General features: G+C 36.9%; 1 non-coding gene across 1 annotated transcript; it reads left to right on the forward strand.

Moving 5' to 3' along the window:
• The first annotated feature begins 22,329 nt into the window (after window positions 1–22,329).
• LOC141662732 (small nucleolar RNA R71) lies at window positions 22,330–22,436 on the forward strand. The gene has a single exon (XR_012550830.1). It is a non-coding gene; the product is annotated as a small nucleolar RNA R71 (small nucleolar RNA).
• Window positions 22,437–22,939: the final 503 nt, after the last annotated feature.

A 22,939-nucleotide genomic window follows, 5' to 3' on the forward strand; every position in this document is an offset into this window, starting at 1 on the left:
TTTATCGGAACTCATTACTTTAATCACCTCTCAACAACCCTTTACTGATCAAATCTATCAGTTGCTCATGCAGCTCCTAACTCAATCTCTACTTCATACATTTGGAGCTAAATTAATCTTCGTAGTCATATACACATGACTGTCTTATGGACTCGTTACACCTGTGACAACAAGACCAACTCATTCACAATCGTTCTATCGATCTCACTATTTCGAAAGGCTAACTTAATTTACACTAACCCTCTCTTCTTTCTAATTCTAATAGTTCGTGTTTATGAACTTTCTATTTTCACTGGCTGTTCTATTTTACTTTTCATGTCTCCTTCTATTCAATTAGCCTGACCTATGATCATTTCCATTCGTATTCGAGAATCCTTAATCGGTCTCTTACATTTCTATCCGTCTGCGCCTGATATCCTGAGCTTATGACGCCTGATGCTTCGGAATGTTCTACATTTATTTAAAAACTAAAAGAAAAATCTCGGCAATTACATTTACTCACCACTTGGTAGCATACTTCTATTTCTTTTCAATCACTATCAAGTAGATTCATTGAGCGAGAATCTCTTACTATCTGAAAGGAAATATATTAATTTGGAAACAGAATGAATCATAACTTCATTCAAAACCCGGTCTCTTGGTACTAATACTCATTTTGTTGTCATATCAAATTAGATATCAATACGAACTTTGATGCTCACAACGTCCCATACTGAAGTCAACATCAATCATCTGCATTAATAACACCTTTGATATTCAACAACAAAGTAAGTATCAGCATAACCCAGAAGACGGATCAAAACCTATTCTTCAATTCCTAACATTTCCTATTCTTTTAACCATTTCCCAACAATCTTAATAGTATTCATTCTTTTCTTTCTATTTGAAACATCTGTTCCTAAATGGACCTTTCCTGTTTGGTAGTTAACCACACACTGGAGCTCATAATCAATTATAACCAGAATTCATATCTTTGAAGCTGAGACTACAGTTGCTATTTTTCAACTCTTCACAAGCATTTCTTCGGGCATTCAACTTGGTCTTCCTTAGTCCTTGAATGAGGATGTTATCAATAAATACAATCACACTATCCCAATACTCCTGGTACATTGTGTTCAATTAATTTTCAAACTTATAGTTTCTGATAATCGACGCGTAACCTTATATCTCCATTCTCTTTTTCCATAACCGCTTTTGTGCACACCAAAATACTCTTTATTTCATTATTCTTTCATTCCCCATTTCTGAAGTTTTCCTTCACTTATTATTTTATCCCTATTTACAGGGCTTTTGACACCAGATTGACTCTGTACAGTAACCGACGAGAAATTCTTACCTCATCCCCTGAGGTACCATTGATAAATCATTTGTTCGAACTTCCGGGACTTCACTTTAATTTTAAAGAATTCCGACATGAGATCCATTGTAACGTTTTCCTGTAGCAGTTTGCCATCAATACCTTTGTTTAATCATCCCTGATTACACGCATTTTTGGAACGAATTCCTATCTCCAACTATCGACGTTTCACCTCATTCTCCTAATAATTCTGGCACAACCGACGTTCCCAACTTGCATATTTCCTGGATTATTTTATAAAATTTCTTTATCATCCTTTTGATTCTACTTCTTTTCTTCATTATTTCTCCATTCCCATTATTTATTATCTCTTTTAAGCATAACGAATTTCTTAGTAATATTAATCTGTTTATTATTGGATAAGTCATTTCTGGAGTTCACACTGGAATGAAGGCTTTTATTTATAATATTTAAATTCTTACTAACAGAATTCTTGAATTTCATTGATAGCTATTTTCTTAACCTTGCTTAACTCATCACGGATCGCGTATTTAACTTCACCTCGTTGGTCAACATCCTTTTTCCTTGAGTTCACATGCGGACTTCATCAGTCTTCGTCTTACCTTAGATGCTTGAATTTGCGAACTTTCTGTTATTTTACAGCAACTTTCATTTAATCGCCGTTCAAAAGAAGCGTACATTCAAATCTTCCATTAATTCGTCATTCGATATGGGTATACATCCAAGTCCTTCCTGGAACGCTATTGTAGATGATATAATCCCTTTTCTTTATCTTGAACCTTCAGTTCTTAAAAATATTCTTCTTACTAGCATGTACCAGTAACTTCATGTTCCTCTTATTCAACGAAAAGAGCGTATTCTTCTGGATCAAACCTTACACCTGGTTGCAGTAACATCACGCTAATTGAACTAAGCCTTCAATTTATGTTAACGCCATTACTTTTTCCAAATTTCTTATCGCTTTGATTTCGGATCTGGAAATCATGTTAGAGCTTGACTCAATCTAATTGGAATCGATCTCCATTTAACTAACCATTAGTTGGTAAAGTTGATCAATTAACTCCTTTAACTGATCACTTAAACCAAGTGCTAACTAGCTAACTGGAATCAAAGATCAATTATATAAAGTCGTTTTGGTCATATCAACTTTCTCAAGAACCAAGATCGCAATTATTTGGAGTACTGACGAGAACGACAATATACTTCTTTGTCCTTAACTATAGGGTAATTTCTGAAAATTTGGGCAGCACTTCAGCTACACCATTGACTACCAGTCGGACTCAAGCCGAAACCATCAATCAACCAAAATCATCAATTCCCACAATTCACCTTTGATCAACATCTGACTGGCATAGCATATATCTTTTTAATTGGGACTGTTCTCAATTCTTTTAGAATATTACGATTTGTCATTAATGAATTTATCTCGTTGTTTTTCAAGGATTTTATTTCGCGATTCTTTTAACTCATTTCTAGTCATTACCAATTGTGTACAGTTACTGTTAAGAATTATGCCGCATCCTTCCACCAATCACAACAATCATTTATCTTGGACGATACACATTCAATTTTTACTAACTACTCTGTTTATCTTTTAATAACCACCCGCGGTTTTCATTATTATCGTCGTAATCTGATGGGAACGTAATCATTATATCATTATTTCTTAAAAGGTTTCACAGTCGAGTCACCATTTATCATTATTTCTTCATCTCCACTTATGTTTCCGTATTGAATTTTTGTCATTGTCTGGTTATGGGTATTAAATCCACCATAGTTTATTTACTCCAGTTAAACAACTTCATAATTTCTTGAATTTTCACGATAAATATCTTTTCATGACGAAGGGATGCGTCGTGTATTAACCTCATGTCTGAGTCATTGTTCAGAACTCCCCTGATCTTCGATTATCGTCCCGACACGCGATTGCTTTGTCTAACACACACAACTTTACTTCCTTATTTTGTAATTAATCTATTTATTACGGTTCACTAACGATTCATTTTTCGTCGAAATCTTCCGATTTGAAGTGCATTACGTTAACGTAATCTACCATACTGATGAGATCCTCGTAACACAAACAACTGTCTGATTTGATATCCTTACCATGACCACGTTGTCGGTGTATCAATTCTTCCTTGCTCACAATTGTCCATCATTTATCGGCTTGCAATCACATTCTCCTTTGACACGTAATTCTACCTATCGCACGGAACTATTCTATTTCTTTTGTACTGTCAAAGAACAGACTCTACACAAGAGGAGAGTTTGTGAGTAGGACTTTGAATGAAAAGAAGGATAAGGAATAACAATGCAACAAATAGTTGGAAGAACCTGTAAGTCAATAAATTAAAGGAATAAAAATAAGTGAAGAATGAGACAACCATATTCGTACTCAAGACGGCCAGTGTTTCATACTATATGGCATACAGCACATGATTAGGTGGCGTCCCACCCGACTCTTCATCATTTCGACCAAGCGTCATATCACAACACTATTGTCTCAATCAGGAATCAAGAATTTGCGAAGAAAAACATTTCAGAAGAAATACAAGAATTTTCTTTCATTTCCGCCTCATATGATTTATCAAAAGAAGGAGCTCATACGTATTCAAAACTCGAGAAGAACATATGCTATCGTATTTGTAAAAGAATAACATTGTAGATCACCATTGGTCACCGTCCACGCTCCATTTACATATGCCTCCAGGGACCATTCGGATGAGAGATTCACCGTTTAGGTCACGTTATAACTTCGGAATGTCTTCTGGAAATACCTTCATATTCAAAGCTTTAATAATTCGATCATATCGCGTCCTTATAAAGTTTACAATCATTGCTTCCAGTCGCATTCAAGAATCAAGAAAACGTATGCTATCGTATTAGAAGAAAGGATGTCAATGCCGATCACTTTCCATGCTTCACCTACATCTACCTTCAGGATCGTTCGGATACCGGTTTACAATTTAAGTCACATCATTGCTTCGAAATTATATCTGGAAATGCCTTCACACCAAATGCTTCAATAATTTGATCTTAATCGCGTCATTCCAAAATTTAAAATCACGGCTTCAGATTTCATCCATGTCACGTAAAATATCCATCGATCACGCAACGCCTCAATTCCGTCGATAAAATATGATTCCTCTTCCACCATCTTGAAGATTTTGCCATTTCCTTTAATCACCCTTCGTTCGTTCGAATCACGAATCTTGTTAAATTTTAATAATTTTATAAATTGGGTAAATAATATTTTAATATGTTGATTCAATTTTATTAAACAACATTTACTTCATTTTTCAAAGCAAACTTTAAACCTTCTCCATGCTGGGGTTTATTTGGCCCTTCGAATTAACAACACTGAGCCTAATTCTATTCTTCTTTTTAGGTCATTTTCTGTTTATAATAACAAGAACATAAATAGTAATTTGACAACCAATTTGTAAAACTCATTTTATGCCAAAAATCTTCTGAAAGTTGATTAAGAAATCCCTTCCGGAATCTCATTTTAAAATTTGGAAATCAAATATTTGGTCTTCATTACTATATAGGTTACTTGCTATTTTCCTGATTTACCAAAGAAATTTCTACTTAAAAGAATGTCCATATAAGGGTCTCTTCACTTTGGTAACTCTTCCACATTTCCTCGGATTTAGCTCGCACTGATTAATCGCCGAAACTTCATTCACCGTCGTAAATCAATTTATTCGCAATTCTATCGCAACGCTGACATTTAGTACTATCTTTAACATTCTTGTCGTCGTCCTTGACATTATGCTCACACCCACGCATGTGATTCGGTGTTCCGTCTGTAGATAAAGGCGCACATTCTTGCTATTCTTACCTATACCTAGTGAGGTAGATATCATTCCTCGCGCAGCTCTCGATAAGTGATAAGAATCCTCTCACAACGGCGGTGCCTTCGAATCGCGCAACGTTAGCTCTTCATCAGCTTCTTTCAAATGGTTGCCTTTGACGTGGAACTCGTCCTAATACCTAAGTTAAATTGTACCATCACTCACATAGCTTCCCTTACACAAGTGCTCACGAAATCAACCGTATTTCCTTCCAACCACATGAAAGGTAGGGTAACATACCCAGTCTCCGTCGATCCATCGATTCCTCATTATTGTATGATCTGAGAACTCAATATACCTATAATGTTATGATATTCGCCTTACACTTTCTCAACGATCCTATCTTAGCAACTCCATCTCGGATCTACTAACCCTAATTCACACCCAACTCAATTTATCCTGAATATGCCTAGGGTCTTTCCTATCATGTACGACCTATCATTCCTATCTTACTCTCACCTATTATTATTTCAGTGACCAATAATATGCAGCTCTGATGCCAACTTGTAACAACCCAAATCTGGGGTCAGGATTTGGTGTCACTAAACAATCACTATATAAAATAAAGAAATAAATAAATAACCCCTTGAATCCGGATCGTTTACAGGTTATGGTATGAAACAAAAATCTAGCCCTTTACAACTCACAATAACTAGAATACAATTATAAATACCTTTGAACTAATGCTCTTGTCACATTCCTCTAACATCTTCAACATCTCGCGGCAGAAATTTCTCTAACTCCTGTTGTCTATCAAAGCTATTCACTTTTAGCCTTATATGTTTCTGGCAGAAATAAGAATTTACAAAGCAAGAGTGAGCCAAAAATGCCCAGCAAGTATATAATTTGAGTTTCAAGCATTAATATCAAAAGAAAAACTTCCGGACAAAATCTTAAAACAATTTTAAATCATTCTATTTATTTTGAGTGAGTGAGCGAATAAACGTTGGTTGTCACCAGCCTTTAACTAAAATCCAAAAATGACAAGTGATGCCCCGATTCATCTCCTGAATCACGGTTTTGTCCGGTTTTGGAATCATAAAACCCTTTCGAGAGAGAATATCGTTAATGGCGATCAACAACAAATTAGACTGGACACTAGTTCGCATCTATATTTTACTGATCATTCAGAATATAATGCAGATCTATATCTCAATATCTAGATCTAGTCGGGTCCCCAGGAACTACGGCCCATCTCGAGGCACCAGTCATCCCGGTCCTCAGGATTAAGTAAAACTCAATCCCCAAAATATCACTATCCAGCCCGTAGAGTGTTTTGATGTCAAATCATTTTGAATTCAAAACATCCCAATTCAGGGTTCGCAAATAACCCGAAAGAATGGGTATTTGCTCACGAGAGCAATCGAATTATAGGAAAAATAATGAAAGGAACGTGCATAATCAGAGTAATTGCAGCGAAATGTAAAATAGTTAACTATTCTGAACTTAGAATAGGAGCGAATAAATATTTGCAGTATTTAAAAGAAAATTCAAGAATACTTGAAGTATTTAAAAGAATGTTCTGGAATACTTGCAGTATTTAAAAGAAAAATCCAGAATACTTGCAGTATTTAAAAGGAAAATCCAGAATACTTGCAGTATTTAAAAGAAAAATACAGAATACTTGCCTCAATAAGCTTTAACCGCTATCGACTTTGGTTCGACTTTGATCATTTGGCTTTATCGTTAAACTACTATCCTATTCTGGATATGATCCCAACATTTAGACCCTTCAGTTGGAACTTCGTTGATCTCGACGTCTAATCACTAGATCGTTCCTAGTCCGATGTCAAATCTCGGGTCTTCCGTCTAAAACCTACAGGGTTGAAATACCCTAATTTAGATAACCACTTAAGCTTAACATCAAATCGTTATCATATTCTACCCATACGATTTTATCACCGAATTCATATTTATATGCATTATCGAAATACACATAGCAATTATGATTCACATCTTCGAAATTCGGTTCGATATTTATTTTCAGAAAATACGTTTACTCGTCGTTTCGTAAAACAGGGTAATCGATTATCTATAAATTATCTTGTCTCAATCGCATTCAAGTTCATATAATATAATTGTATATGATTTTTTGACGTCTCTGATAATTATAGGTTACGTTCCCGTAATTTTGGAATTAATTTCCCGAAAATCGGGCAGCGTTTCCTTTGTTTATCGGTCTACCCGTCGAACATCCTGACGTCAAATCAATCACAACCAATTTCAAACCAAGTACAATTCAATTCCCAACCACCGATTTCAGTTCACAATATTAATTCGCAAATTCATACACACCAATTAAAACAATTATCAATTAATACTCGCATTTTCGTTTTAATTCGCATTTTATAATTTTCATTCGTATTTTGCATTTTATTTGTAGGACTCAGATAAAAATCATCATCGCCCACCGTCGGCTCGCCGAGGCTCATCGCCGACGGCGGTAAAATTCGTCGGTGCGGCGGAAAGAAACCGGAAAAAGGAGGTGCGGCGGCCAGAAACCCAGCAGCGACGGAGAAGAAGGAATAGAGAGAGAAGAAAATCGAGAGAGAAAGGGTGAGGGATAAACAGTCGAGAGAGACAGAGATTTCAGAGAGATTGATCGGACGGGGAAGAAAGAGGAGGCGGTGGTGTCGAACAGGGGGGGGAATAAATTAGGTTTTATATTAATTTTTTTTCTTTATTTGTTAACTTTGTTTTAATCCCGTTATCACCCCTTTTTGTATCGAAATTTAAACTTGAACGAGCGTTTAATGGGTAAAATAATCCGAAAATTTACGAAAACAATTTATTTAAAAATCCCGAAATAATTAGGAGTTAATAAAATTAAATTTACAAGATTTTTAAATCATTTTTATAATGCGCATTGGACCTGTATTCTTTTTAATTTAACAAATACACATGTGGTTAAATAAAAGCCAGATTATTTCCGATATAATTTTGAAATTCTTTAAATATTCCAAACTTAATAAAATAAAATTTTCATGATTTTTGAAGTATTCTGGAATTAAATACTGATTTTACAATTAAATGGACTCAGAAAATTATTTAGAGATAAATAATGAATAACATATTGATTTTAAAATTTTATAAATTCCTAAAAATAATAAATAAAATTATAAAACAACAAATATAATTTTAGGAGCAATTTTAGCATTTATGAGAATAAATATTCAATAAAATCATTTTAAAAGGAATTAAATTCATACAGGTCAATAATTAATTATAAAATTCACCTTTGTGTCCAACAATTCACAAACAATTGATAACACAGCAACACATAACTGACAGAACCATCACATATTTTATTTATTTACTATTTCAATAATTATATTTACAGATCGGATCCGAAAATAGGTTACTTAGCCGCTAAGTAACTGCATAACGATACAATTTTAATACCCGATTTAGGTAATTATCAAAACAGAGTCTTTTATAAAACACTTTATACAGAAATGAGGTAATAATATCTCGCATTTTGGGAATATGGATTTTTATCGATATATAAAATGATTTGCGTATCGAAAATTTCACACCGGGACTCGTACAGTTCAAACCGTACCCCGGATCGAAAAAGTCAAAACATGAAAAGTGTTCAGAATTATCAGATTAGGTTATGAAGGAGTTTTCGGAAGAGTTTCGGGTTGTAAAAACGCAAAAACGATTGAAGTGGGACGATTTTCTAATTCTAAAAATTAATTTTATAATTATGTGAGAATAATCATTATTAATTCTATAAATCCTTATAAAATCATATGATAGTCCAAAAATTACCAGAAAAATACCAAAATTATCTAGATTTAATTCTGGATAATTGGAAATTAAAATATCTCAATTTTATCAGAAATAAATATCCAAATATTATTATCCATCATCCAATAATTCACCAAAATTCACACAAAAAATCACATAATAATTATTTATTGATAAAATAATTACATAATATTTCCCAGACGTTACATCCTTCCCCCCTTAAAAGGATTCTATCCTCAGAATCATGCTAAGGAACAGACCATGATATTTTTCAAGTGCCTTAAAATTTATCGGAACTCATTACTTTAATCACCTCTCAACAACCCTTTACTGTCATCAAATCTATCAGTTGCTCATGCAGCTCCTAACTCAATCTCTACTTCATACATTTGGAGCTAAATTAATCTTCGTAGTCATATACACATGACTGTCTTATGGACTCGTTACACCTATGACAACAAGACCAACTCATTCACAATCGTTCTATCGATCTCACTATTTCGAAAGGCTAACTTAATTTACACTAACCCTCTCTTCTTTCTAATTCTAATTGTTCGTGTTTATGAACTTTCTATTTTCACTGGCTGTTCTATTCTACTTTTCATGTCTCCTTCTATTCAATTAGCCTGACCTATGATCGGTTCCATTCGTATTCGAGAATCCTTAATCGGTCTCTTGCATTTCTATCCGTCTGCGCCTGATATCCTGAGCTTATGACGCCTGATGCTTCGGAATGTTCTACATTTATTTAAAAACTAAAAGAAAAATCTCGGCAATTGCATTTACTCACCACTTGGTAGCATACTTCTATTTCTTTTCAATCACTATCAAGTAGATTCATTGAGCGAGAATCTCTTACTATCTGAAAGGAAATATATTAATTTGGAAACAGAATGAATCATAACTTCATTCAAAACCCGGTCTCTTGGTACTAATACTCATTTGTTGTCATATCAAATTAGATATCAATACGAACTTTGATGCTCACAATGTCCCATACTGAAGTCAACATCAATCATCTGCATTAATACCACCTTTGATATTCAACAACAAAGTAAGTATCAGCATAACCTAGAAGACGGATCAAAACCTATTCTTCAATTCCTAACTTTTCCAATTCTTTTAACCATTTCCCAACAATCTTAATGGTATTCATTCTTTTCTTTCTATTTGAAACATCTGTTCCTAAATGGACCTTTCCTGTTTGGTAGTTAACCACACACTGGAGCTCATAATCAATTATAACCAGAATTCATATCTTTGAAGCTGAGACTACAGTTGCTATTTTTCAACTCTTCACAAGCATTTCTTCGGGCATTCAATTTGGTCTTCCTTAGTCCTTGAATGAGGATGTTATCAATAAATACAATCACACTATCTCAATACTCCTGGTACATTGTGTTCACTTAATTTTCAAACTTATAGTTTCTGATAATCGACGCGTAACCTTATATCTCCATTCTCTTTTTCCATAACCGCTTTTGTGCACAGTACCAAAATACTCTTTATTTCATTATTCTTTCATTCCCCATTTCTGAAGTTTTCCTTCACTTATTATTTTATCCCTATTTACAGGGCTTTTGACACCAGATTGACTCTATATAGTAACCGACGAGAAATTCTTACCTCATCCCCTGAGGTACCCTTGATAAATCATTTGTTCGAACTTCCGGGACTTCACTTTAATTTTAAAGAATTCCAATATGAATGGAATAAGAAGTATAAATCACAAACCTTTATGCTCTTGAAGCAACAAGATATATATTTTTTTTTATAATAGATAACCACGAATTATTACCATGCAATAAGAAGTATAAATCAATATTAATACATTATTCCTACTGAAATTAAGGCTCACTAACAACATGAATCTAAATGATCAAAACTTCCAAAAAAAATCAAAAGTGATTTACATGCATGCATGCTTTCGGATCTTTCAAGCCAAAGCAACATGATTTCCAAATAATTTTTTATCATAATTCAACATGCAAGCCTAACATGGATTACAACTAAATGATCAACTAGCATGCAAAAGGGTTTTATCAAGCTTTTACTATAAAATTCACGTTATCATCACAAAATACACAAAAATGTAACAAGGCAACAAAACACCATCCATTCGGCTCCTATCAAGTCATGGCCGAATGGATTAGGGTAAGAACAACATTTCATAAGTGTAACACTCTTATGTCTAGCCATTCTTGACCCTATGATACTATATCTCATGGTGAAAGCCTTAGATTCACAAGAATCAAGGAGGTTCACTTTGAGTTTAACAAAAACATCACCATGCAAGGTCAAAACATAGGTTTTTCACTCTAAACTTTTGAAATATATATAAGAATAACATATAGGGAGTAAAATTAATTGGATATAAGATGATTGTTTGAGTGAGAGTTGAAGAAATAAAGGGATGGGGCTCGGTTTTGGTGGTTGCCGAGAGGGGAGGGGAAAAACCGAGAGGTGAGGGAGGAGGGAGGGAGAAGAGAGTGAAGTGGTGTGGTGAAGTGAGGTGATGATCACTTCTTGGACTTGGTTTTATGCATTGATTTGACTATAATGTGAGTGGGTTTGAGATTTTACAAGAGTAACCCTCCAATATAGTTAGGTAGATTTGCATGCAAGGGTAAAGGGGTAAATTGGTTAGCAAAATGTGAGTTAGTGGGGTTGAGAATGTCTTCTTTGCCCTTTGATTAAATAGAAGAGAGTTTGCATGCAAGGTTATTCATGTAATTTGATAAATATGACAACTAAAATTTATAATGATTTATTTTTATAAAATAAAATACAAGTTCAAAAATTATAAAATTTATACCATAAATTAACTTGTATTTTTAGAGACTTCATAAAATCATTTTCAAAATTTGTGAACAAAATGCCTTTTAAAAGAAGATTTTTCCAAAGCTTAGAATATTCCTTATAAATCAAAAATAAAGAAATTAAATAAACTCTTGCTTTGAAAAATCATATACTACCCAAAGCAAATTTATAATGCAGAAATTTTCACTCACACAAACGTACAATCATTGAATATATTTTCATTTGACTTAATATTATACGAAATTCACAAATAATATTACATAAAATGCCGGTCGTAACATCAACCATCAATTTTAACTCATGGTGAATCACCCTCATCCTGACGATTACATACTCTTCTATTTCTATTTCTACGAGTCTTTAGGGTTTCCTCATACCCAACTCCCTTATCATTCCTCAAACTCTATTGCCGTTATATTCCTTTCTTTTATCATTATTTCATGAACCAACACAACATATGCATTGATTTCAAACATCCCGTCATTCTGGATTCGTGTCTTCAGAACGAATCTTGACAACTTTTACATCTTAGATTCATAATTCATCATACTCGTCTGCCTTTGTTCTGGCTCTAAAGCTTTTACACTATCTCCTTATCTTTGGGAATTACTTTCCCGAAAACAATTGACTGAACTTAAATCAGTTTATTCTAACCTCTGGCTCCGTGCCTTTCTTGGTCTTTCACCAGCGGGTGGTCTCTCTCTTAGGAGGGTAAGTGACAAAAACAGTCTTTTGTGGTTCATCAATCATTTTGAATCTCAAATGATTCCTATATTTCCATTAGCCAGGCTCTTGCCTTGGCTGGGTCAGCTTGTTCCTTGGAACTCTGAGAGCTTAGCGACTTAAAGGTCATGAAAGAATTTCCTACCGCATTGTTTCCTCAAGGTGGTGGTTGGGGATAACAGTCTAAGTTCTTTTTAGACAGGTCCATGAATTGCTGTATAGGAGTACCGTCTCGGTCTCCTTTCCTTACTCGACTTTCTGTTTCCTTAGTATGAAATGTTTCATCCTTCTCCCATACTTGGGGTTATCTTATACGTTAAAATCCTCATTTTCCACTTCATTATGTTATGGGTTCCTTCTATCTTGATGGCGTCCTCCCTGACTATCACATTCAGGGTTTGCCCTTAATCTTATTCCTTGAACTATGACTTTCATCTAAGATCTCATCTTTAAGCTCTTGAAAATTTGGAACCCAAATTCTATAGGGATACCTCATTATTCCCTTATCATCTTTCTCGGTATTAATCTCATATCTATTTGTTGGCTCTCTGCCTTCATTCATCACTTTTTCTGGCACAATATGTTCTTTTCCGACAATTCGGTCTGTATTGCAATCTCAAACAGCTTTTCGGTACCGGCTCCGGTTACCTTCACTTCTATTTCCATTTTCTCAAAATCTCTTATAAACTCTCTCAAAGACATTATCATCTTGAGTCTCTCCTTTTTACTAAGGGCATTAGCCACCACATTGGCTTTCCCCGAATGATAAAGAATCTCATAATCGTAATCCTTGATTAGCTCTAACCACCTCATTTGGCACATGTTGAGCTCTTTTCTGCGTGAAAATGTACTAGAGCACTTATGGCTTAGGTAAATCTCGCACTTCTCTCCATACAAATATTGCCTCCAATCTTTAGGGCAAAACTATTGCCACGAGCCCAAGCTCATGGGTGGGGATATCGAATTTTTTATTCCCTTAATTGTCTTGACGCAGACGCGATTATCTTGCTGTGCTATATAAGAAGCACCCTAATTCCTTATGCGAAGCTATTAGGGCGAAATCAAGCACTAATATTCACGCAAGTATACGCGTTCGCAAGTAATATAGAATACTTTCTAGTTCGTTCCCTCAGAGACTCAGACTAATTAATTGTCTAATTTAACTCACTCACCAATGTATGACTACTTCTCAATGTTAAGATAATAACACTTAAAATTGTTGATTAAATATTAACTATAATTAACTACTTAATTAACCACTTAACTAACACTTCAATTTATCAATAATAAAACACTCATGAGATCACAACTTCATTATTACTTCCTTCTATAACCATTGTTATTACCTTTAGCATGTGACAGTGATGATATTAATCGAATAACACGAAACTGATAAAAGCCAACTTTCATTGTACTAATACCATTCTACCAAACATCCACAATAAAGATAGAAGTTGAATAGTCATCAATTATGTTGAGTTCCTATATGTCTACAGAAATTGACAACACAACGATTTAAGCACAAGTTATTCCTTTTTGATTACATAGGGCAAATAAAACTGTTAGAGTTACCCACTAATCATGCACAACGTACATGAACCTATGCTAGCATGGCAAGTTCTAAATCTCAAGATCCACCGTCGCTTCACAAGAGATTAACACCCTATCTTATATGTTCGCGACGCACATAAGACGAATACGCACAACCAATACTAGATATCATGCAATCATCACATACTAAAGTATTAAACAATTAACTAAAGAATTCCATAATAAATCCGTTGCAACCCCATGATCACGATTAGCCCATAATAGAACTTATCGCCATCATGGGTTCATATGAAATCATGATAAACAAACACAAGAAAATAACAACTAAACTGATTATATTAAAACAGAGTACGTCACAAGAGTAAATAAGTCAAAGCAAGAAAAACTAGCATCCAATGTTACAACGAAACAAGAATCACAAGAATATATGCTTCCTCTTCGCTGCTGTGTGCTAAATCGGTCTTCTTCCTTATCTCCTTCGCTTCTTGCAAAACACAATCTAAAACATAATCTCCTCTTTATACTCTATGAAAAATGTCTCAAATCTACCTATATAATAGTCCCATAAAACTCAGATTACATAGAAGTTGGAAGCCAAACAGAAGTAGAAGTCTAAAATAATATATCTTTTTCCCCGACCCTGCGCGGCCGCTCAGCATTTCTGCACGGGCGCACAAGGCTGCTGCGCGGCCGCTCAGCATTGCTGCGCGGGCGCGCAGGACCCTACTGGAAAATTTCCAGGTTTGCTCCGTTTCTTCGCCGTAATCTGCCCGTTCTTTTCCTCTCGCAATGGTGAACACATGCCAAGGCTTATTCTTGATGATTCCTTCTCCGAAATACAACTAATACCCTGAAATGCATAAACACTAGAAAAACACATCAAATACACAAAATACTTGATTTCAAGACACCAATTTAAGCCATTTTAAGACGTTCTAAGTGGTATAAAATGCCACTTATCACACCCCCAAACTTAAATCGATGCTTGTCCTCAAGCGTCACAGACTCAAAAACAAATAAAAATATGCATGAATGCAATCTATATGAAAATGCAACGATCCCCCTTACTACAATTAACCAACCAAATTGCCACGTCTCAACGAATGCAGTTAGACACTAAAGATCAATAAACTCATGCAAACGGACATACCGCCAGAAACGTGGTGTGTGCAAATGCTTAACAGATATGCTTTGGAACTAGACCAATTACTATGACTAGACTATCCTCAAGACAATCCTACGATTATACAAAGAATAAAAATTCTAGGCACAAAGTGATATACAACACTACAAGAACTCTGGAGCTTACTACGGAATCGTGCTTTTATTTACAACTCAAATGCTTATTTGACCGTGCAATGAGTGAGATCCACAAAAGACTTATACAATGGTATCCATGTAACGAGCGTTAGGTTAGCGGATCCCAGACTCTAAAAGCCTTAGGTCACTAGGCACAAAGTCCCCTAAGAACTTAATAACTCGAATAACAAAGAGCCCACTCTTGATCAATTATGCAAATTTTTTTTTTTTTTTAATAACTCTGAGCAAGTGTGTTTCGCTCCATCTTGCTCAACCCTAGACTACTCGCATAACATGCGAGCCGGCTACTAGCCATTTGACGCCTAGCCACAACTAGCAACAAATTCCATTTTTACTCCTTTTTTTTTCTTTTTCATGCCTTTACCACTAAGAACCTATTATCAAATTCTAAGCATAATAAATAGATTATCCTCGAAAATAATCAGATCATAACAACAATCTAGTCCTTAAGCATTCTCTAAGACTTAGTGACAATACAAGTGCTTCTAGCATGCATATCAACCTACACAACTTAATATCACTTTAATGCTATCACTACACTCGCATCAATATCACAATTCAGTCGATAAATCATTACAAAAGGGATCATGGTATATGTATGAGCTATATGATATGACAAACAAATAAAGCTATATATATAAAAAAAACTATATGGCAAAAATTATGCAACTATATGAACTAACTATCATGAATATGCAGCTATATGACACACACAAAATATTCCTTAACTACCACCCCCAAACTTAAAATCTTCACTGTCCCCAGTGAAGGTAGTAGAAAGGAACACAGGGTATACCTACTCGGAGTCATCATCATCATCACCCTCAGTGGGTGGAGTATCAGGCGGCGGGTATGCAGAGTCCTCACCAAAAACTGGCCACTGGATATCAGCTCCAAGGCCTCGAAAAGCAGTCCCTAACGCAAGAGTGAGCTCCTGAGCAAACCTGCTCTGCGTCTCATACATGGCATCCATCCGCCGTGAAAGCCTCCTATACTGAGCATCAAAACCCAACTCAGAGGATGACGTCAGGCAAGGTAGCAGGTATTCTGGAAGTTGATGCAGCCACCGCTATTGCAGCCCAGCTCCAAGCGCTATCAATGAAGGTTGATTCTATGGCTACGTATGGAGTTAATCAAATAGCTATGGTTTGTGAGCTTTGTGCAGGTTCTCATGCTACGGATCAGTGTTCTCTTGTCAATGAATCTGTTCAGTATGTGAATAATTATCAGCGACAACAGCAGCCTGTGCCAGCGACCTATCATCCTAACAACAGAAATCATCCAAATTTCAGCTGGGGGAATAATCAGAATGCTATTCAGCCACCATATCAGCAAGGAGTAAGTAAACAGTTTAACCCACCTGGATTCCAGCAACCACAGCAGTATGCTACAAGGCAATCATATCCTCAACAGGGAAGTGCAGCTGCACTTACTAGTGCTGATTTTGAGGAACTTAAGCTGTTGTGCAAGAGTCAGGCGGTTTCTATCAAGACCTTGGAAAATCAAATCGGTCAATTAGCCAATGCAGTGCTCAATCGTCAACCTGGCACTCTTCCCAGTGACACGGAAGTACCAGGCAGGAAGGAAGCCAAAGAGCAAGTCAAGGCTATTACCTTAAGGTCTGGAAAAGTAGCTGATGCTGAAAAGGTAAAAGAAGTCGAAGCTGAAGTTAGGGATGAAGAATATAAGAAAAAGGAGAAGCGGCGGAACCAAGGAAGACTACTGTTGAACACACTCTGCCTGAGGCTAATACAGGGGAGAAACAGCTCTATCCTCCACCACCTTTTCCTAAGAGATTGCAGCAACAAAAGCTGGATAGACAGTTCGGGAAGTTTCTGGAGGTGTTCAAGAAACTTCACATCAATATACCTTTCGCTGAGGCTCTGGAACAAATGCCTAGTTATGCAAAGTTTATGAAGACTATTCTTTCAAGGAAGGTGAAACTGGATGACCTTGAAACCGTTGCTCTCACGGAAGAATGCAGCGCTGTTCTGCAGCAAAAGTTACCACCAAAACTGAAAGATCCAGGAAGCTTCACCATTCCTTGCACCATTGTTGCAACCATCGTCTCGATAAGATTATACGCCTCAGTATAGCTTTTAGCCCATAAGGCGCCTCCAGCTGCTGCATCGAGCATGGGCCGAGATTGGGCCCCCAAACCATTATAAAAACCAGTGATTACCATCCAATCCGGCATTCCATGATGTGGACATTTTCTCAACATTTCCTTGTAGCATTCCCAAGCCTCGCACATAGATTCTGTAGGTTGCTGCGCAATTTGAGTAAGAGCACTCCTCATAGCAGCAGTCTTTTCCATTGGATAAAACTTCACCAGAAACTTTTGCACAAGATCTTGCCACGTAGTGATTGACCCAGCTGGTTCAGAATGTAACCAGTCTTTAGCTTTATCCCTCAGTGAGAATGGGAAAAGCCTCAACTTGATAGCCTCATCAGTCACGCCATTATACTTAAAAGTGCTGCAGATCTCGACAAAATTCCTTATGTGCATGTTGGGGTCTTCAGTTGCCGCTCCTCCAAAAGAAACAGAATTCTGCACCATCTGAATAGTGCCCGGCTTGATCTCAAAGGTGTTAGCTTGAATAGCCGGATGAAGGATGCTTGGCTGAATGTCATCAATTTTAGGCCGAGAAAAATCCATAAGAGCTGGATCAGCTTGAACAATATGATCTCCCATATTTACTGGTTCTTTCTGCTCAGTTCCTGAATCCGAATCCTCAAAATATAACTTCTCCGGTGTATCAAGAACTTCGTCTTTCTCCTCAGCTGTATCTAAGGTCCTCTTGCGAGCACGAGAACGAGTTTGCATAAACGTTTGCTAAAGTACCTGAAACACAACCGAAAAGAGTAATTAACTACTACGTCCTAATCACTGAGTCCTAATGACCAATGATGGTAAGTACATAAACTAAACAAATACGCCGAGTCCCCGGCAGCGGCGCCAAAAACTTGTTAGGGCGAAATCACGCACTAATATTCACGCAAGTATACGCGTTCGCAAGTAATATAGAATACTTTCTAGTTCGTTCCCTCAGAGACTCAGACTAATTTATTGTCTAATTTAACTCACTCACCAATGTATGACTACTTCTCAATGTTAAGATAATAACACTTAAAATTGTTGATTAAATATTAACTATAATTAACTACTTAATTAACCACTTAACTAACACTTCAATTTATCAATAATAAAACACTCATGAGATCACAACTTCATTATTACTTCCTTCTATAACTATTGTTATTACCTTTAGCATGTGACAGTGATGATATTAATCGAATAACACGAAACTGATAAAAGCCAACTTTCATTGTACTAATACCATTCTACCAAACATCCACAATTAAGATAGAAGTTGAATAGTCATCAATTATGTTGAGTTCCTATATGTCTACAGAAATTGACAACACAACGATTTAAGCACAAGTTATTCCTTTTTGATTATATAGGGCAAATAAAACTGTTAGAGTTACCCACTAATCATGCACAACGTACATGAACCTATGCTAGCATGGCAAGTTCTAAATCTCAAGATCCACCGTCGCTTCACAAGAGATTAACACCCTATCTTATATGTTCGCGACGCACATAAGACGAATACGCACAACCAATACTAGATATCATGCAATCATCACTTACTAAAGTATTAAACAATTAACTAAAGAATTCTATAATAAATCCGTTGCAACCCCATGATCACGATTAGCCCATAATAGAACTTATCGCCATCATGGGTTCATATGAAATCATGATAAACAAACACAAGAAAATAACAACTAAACTGATTATATTAAAACAGAGTACGTCACAAGAGTAAATAAGTCAAAGCAAGAAAACTAGCATCCAACGTTACAACGAAACAAGAATCACAAGAATATATGCTTCCTCTTCGCTGCTGTGTGCTAAATCGGTCTTCTTCCTTATCTCCTTCGCTTCTTGCAAAACACAATCTAAAACATAATTTCCTCTTTATACTCTATGAAAAACGTCTCAAATCTACCTATATAATAGTCCCAAAAAACTCAGATTACATAGAAGTTGGAAGCCAAACAGAAGTAGAAGTCTAAAATAATATATCTTTTTCCCCGACCCTGCGCGGCCGCTCAGCATTTCTGCGCGGGCGCGCAAGGCTGCTGCGCGGCCGCTCAGCATTGCTGCGCGGGCGCGCAGGACCCTACTGGAAAATTTCCAGGTTTGCTCCGTTTCTTCGCCGTAATCTGCCCGTTCTTTTCCTCTCGCAATGGTGAACACATGCCAAGGCTTATTCTTGATGATTCCTTCTCCGAAATGCAACTAATACCCTGAAATGCATAAACACTAGAAAAACACATCAAATACACAAAATACTTGATTTCAAGACACCAATTTAAGCCATTTTAAGACGTTCTAAGTGGTATAAAATGCCACTTATTACACCCCCAAACTTAAATCGATGCTTGTCCTCAAGCGTCACAGACTCAAAAACAAATAAAAATATGCATGAATGCAATCTATATGAAAATGCAACGATCCCCTTTACTACAATTAACCAACCAAATTGCCACGTCTCAACGAATGCAGTTAGACACTAAAGATCAATAAACTCATGCAAACGGACATACCGCCAGAAACGTGGTGTGTGCAAATGCTTAACAGATATGCTTTGGAACTAGACCAATTACTATGACTAGACTATCCTCAAGACAATCCTACGATTATACAAAGAATAAAAATTCTAGGCACAAAGTGATATACAACACTACAAGAACTCTGGAGCTTACTACGGAATCGTGCTTTTATTTACAACTCAAATGCTTATTTGACCGTGCAATGAGTGAGATCCACAAAAGACTTATACAATGGTATCCATGTAACGAGCGTTAGGTTAGCGGATCCCAGACTCTAAAAGCCTTAGGTCACTAGGCACAAAGTCCCCTAAGAACTTAATAACTCGAATAACAAAGAGCCCACTCTTGATCAATTATGCAAAATTTTTTTTTTTTTTTTAATAACTCTGAGCAAGTGCGTTTCGCTCCATCTTGCTCAACCCTAGACTACTCGCATAACATGCGAGCCGGCTACTAGCCATTTGACGCCTAGCCACAACTAGCAACAAATTCCATTTTTACTCCTTTTTTTTTTCTTTTTCATGCCTTTACCACTAAGAACCTATTATCAAATTCTAAGCATAATAAATAGATTATCCTCGAAAATAATCAGATCATAACAACAATCTAGTCCTTAAGCATTCTCTAAGACTTAGTGACAATACAAGTGCTTCTAGCATGCATATCAACCTACACAACTTAATATCACTTTAATGCTATCACTACACTCGCATCAATATCACAATTCAGTCGATAAATCATTGCAAAAGGGATCATGGTATATGCATGAGCTATATGATATGACAAACAAATAAAGCTATATATATATAAAAACTATATGGCAAAAATTATGCAACTATATGAACTAACTATCATGAATATGCAGCTATATGACACACACAAAATATTCCTTAACTACCACCCCCAAACTTAAAATCTTCACTGTCCCCAGTGAAGGTAGTAGAAAGGAACACAGGGTATACCTACTCGGAGTCATCATCATCATCACCCTCAGTGGGTGGAGTATCAGGCGGCGGGTATGCAGAGTCCTCACCAAAAACTGGCCACTGGATATCAGCTCCAAGGCCTCGAAAAGCAGTCCCTAACGCAAGAGTGAGCTCCTGAGCAAACCTGCTCTGCGTCTCATACATGGCATCCAGCCGCCGTGAAAGCCTCCTATACTGAGCATCAAAACCCAACTCAGAGGATGACGTCAGGCAAGGTAGCAGGTATTCTGGAAGTTGATGCAGCCACCGCTATTGCAGCCCAGCTCCAAGCGCTATCAATGAAGGTTGATTCTCTGGCTACGTATGGAGTTAATCAAATAGCTATGGTTTGTGAGCTTTGTGCAGGTTCTCATGCTACGGATCAGTGTTCTCTTGTCAATGAATCTGTTCAGTATGTGAATAATTATCAGCGACAACAGCAGCCTGTGCCAGTGACCTATCATCCTAACAACAGAAATCATCCAAATTTCAGCTGGGGGAATAATCAGAATGCTATTCAGCCACCATATCAGCAAGGAGTAAGTAAACAGTTTAACCCACCTGGATTCCAGCAACCACAGCAGTATGCTACAAGGCAATCATATCCTCAACAGGGAAGTGCAGCTGCACCTACTAGTGCTGATTTTGAGGAACTTAAGCTGTTGTGCAAGAGTCAGGTGGTTTCTATCAAGACCTTGGAAAATCAAATCGGTCAATTAGCCAATGTAGTGCTCAATCATCAACCTGGCACTCTTCCCAGTGACACGGAAGTACCAGGCAGGAAGGAAGCCAAAGAGCAAGTCAAGGCTATTACCTTAAGGTCTGGAAAAGTAGCTGATGCTGAAAAGGCAAAAGAAGTCGAAGCTGAAGTTAGGGATGAAGAATCTAAGCAAAAGGAGAAGCGGCGGAACCAAGGAAGACTACTGTTGAACACACTCTGCCTGAGGCTAATACAGGGGAGAAACAGCTCTATCCTCCACCACCTTTTCCTAAGAGATTGCAGCAACAAAAGCTGGATAGACAGTTCGGGAAGTTTCTGGAGGTGTTCAAGAAACTTCACATCAATATACCTTTCGCTGAGGCTCTGGAACAAATGCCTAGTTATGCAAAGTTTATGAAGACTATTCTTTCAAGGAAGGTGAAACTGGATGACCTTGAAACCGTTGCTCTCACGGAAGAATGCAGCGCTGTTCTGCAGCAAAAGTTACCACCAAAACTGAAAGATCCAGGAAGCTTCACCATTCCTTGCACCATTGTTGCAGCCATCGTCTCGATAAGATTATACGCCTCAGTATAGCTTTTAGCCCATAAGGCGCCTCCATCTGCTGCATCGAGCATGGGCCGAGATTGGGCCCCCAAACCATTATAAAAACCAGTGATTACCATCCAATCCGGCATTCCATGATGTGGACATTTTCTCAACATTTCCTTGTAGCATTCCCAAGCCTCGCACATAAATTCTGTAGGTTGCTGCGCAAATTGAGTAAGAGCACTCCTCATAGCAGCAGTCTTTGCCATTGGATAAAACTTCACCAGAAACTTTTGCACAAGATCTTGCCACGTAGTGATTGACCCAGCTGGTTCAGAATGTAACCAGTCTTTAGCTTTATCCCTCAGTGAGAATGGGAAAAGCCTCAACTTGATAGCCTCATCAGTCACGCCATTATACTTAAAAGTGCTGCAGATCTCGACAAAATTCCTTATGTGCATGTTGGGGTCTTCAGTTGCCGCTCCTCCAAAAGAAACAGAATTCTATACCATCTGAATAGTGCCCGGCTTGATCTCAAAGGTGTTAGCTTGAATAGCCGGATGAAGGATGCTTGGCTGAATGTCATCAATTTTAGGCCGAGAAAAATCCATAAGAGCTGGATCAGCTTGAACAATACGATCTCCCATGTTTACTGGTTCTTTCTGCTCAGTTCCTGAATCCGAATCCTCAAAATCTAACTTCTCCGGTGTATCAAGAACTTCGTCTTTCTCCTCAGCTGTATCTAAGGTCCTCTTGC

This window comes from Apium graveolens, chromosome 5, assembly GCF_009905375.1.
Source record: "Apium graveolens cultivar Ventura chromosome 5, ASM990537v1, whole genome shotgun sequence".
NCBI lineage: Eukaryota > Viridiplantae > Streptophyta > Magnoliopsida > Apiales > Apiaceae > Apium > Apium graveolens.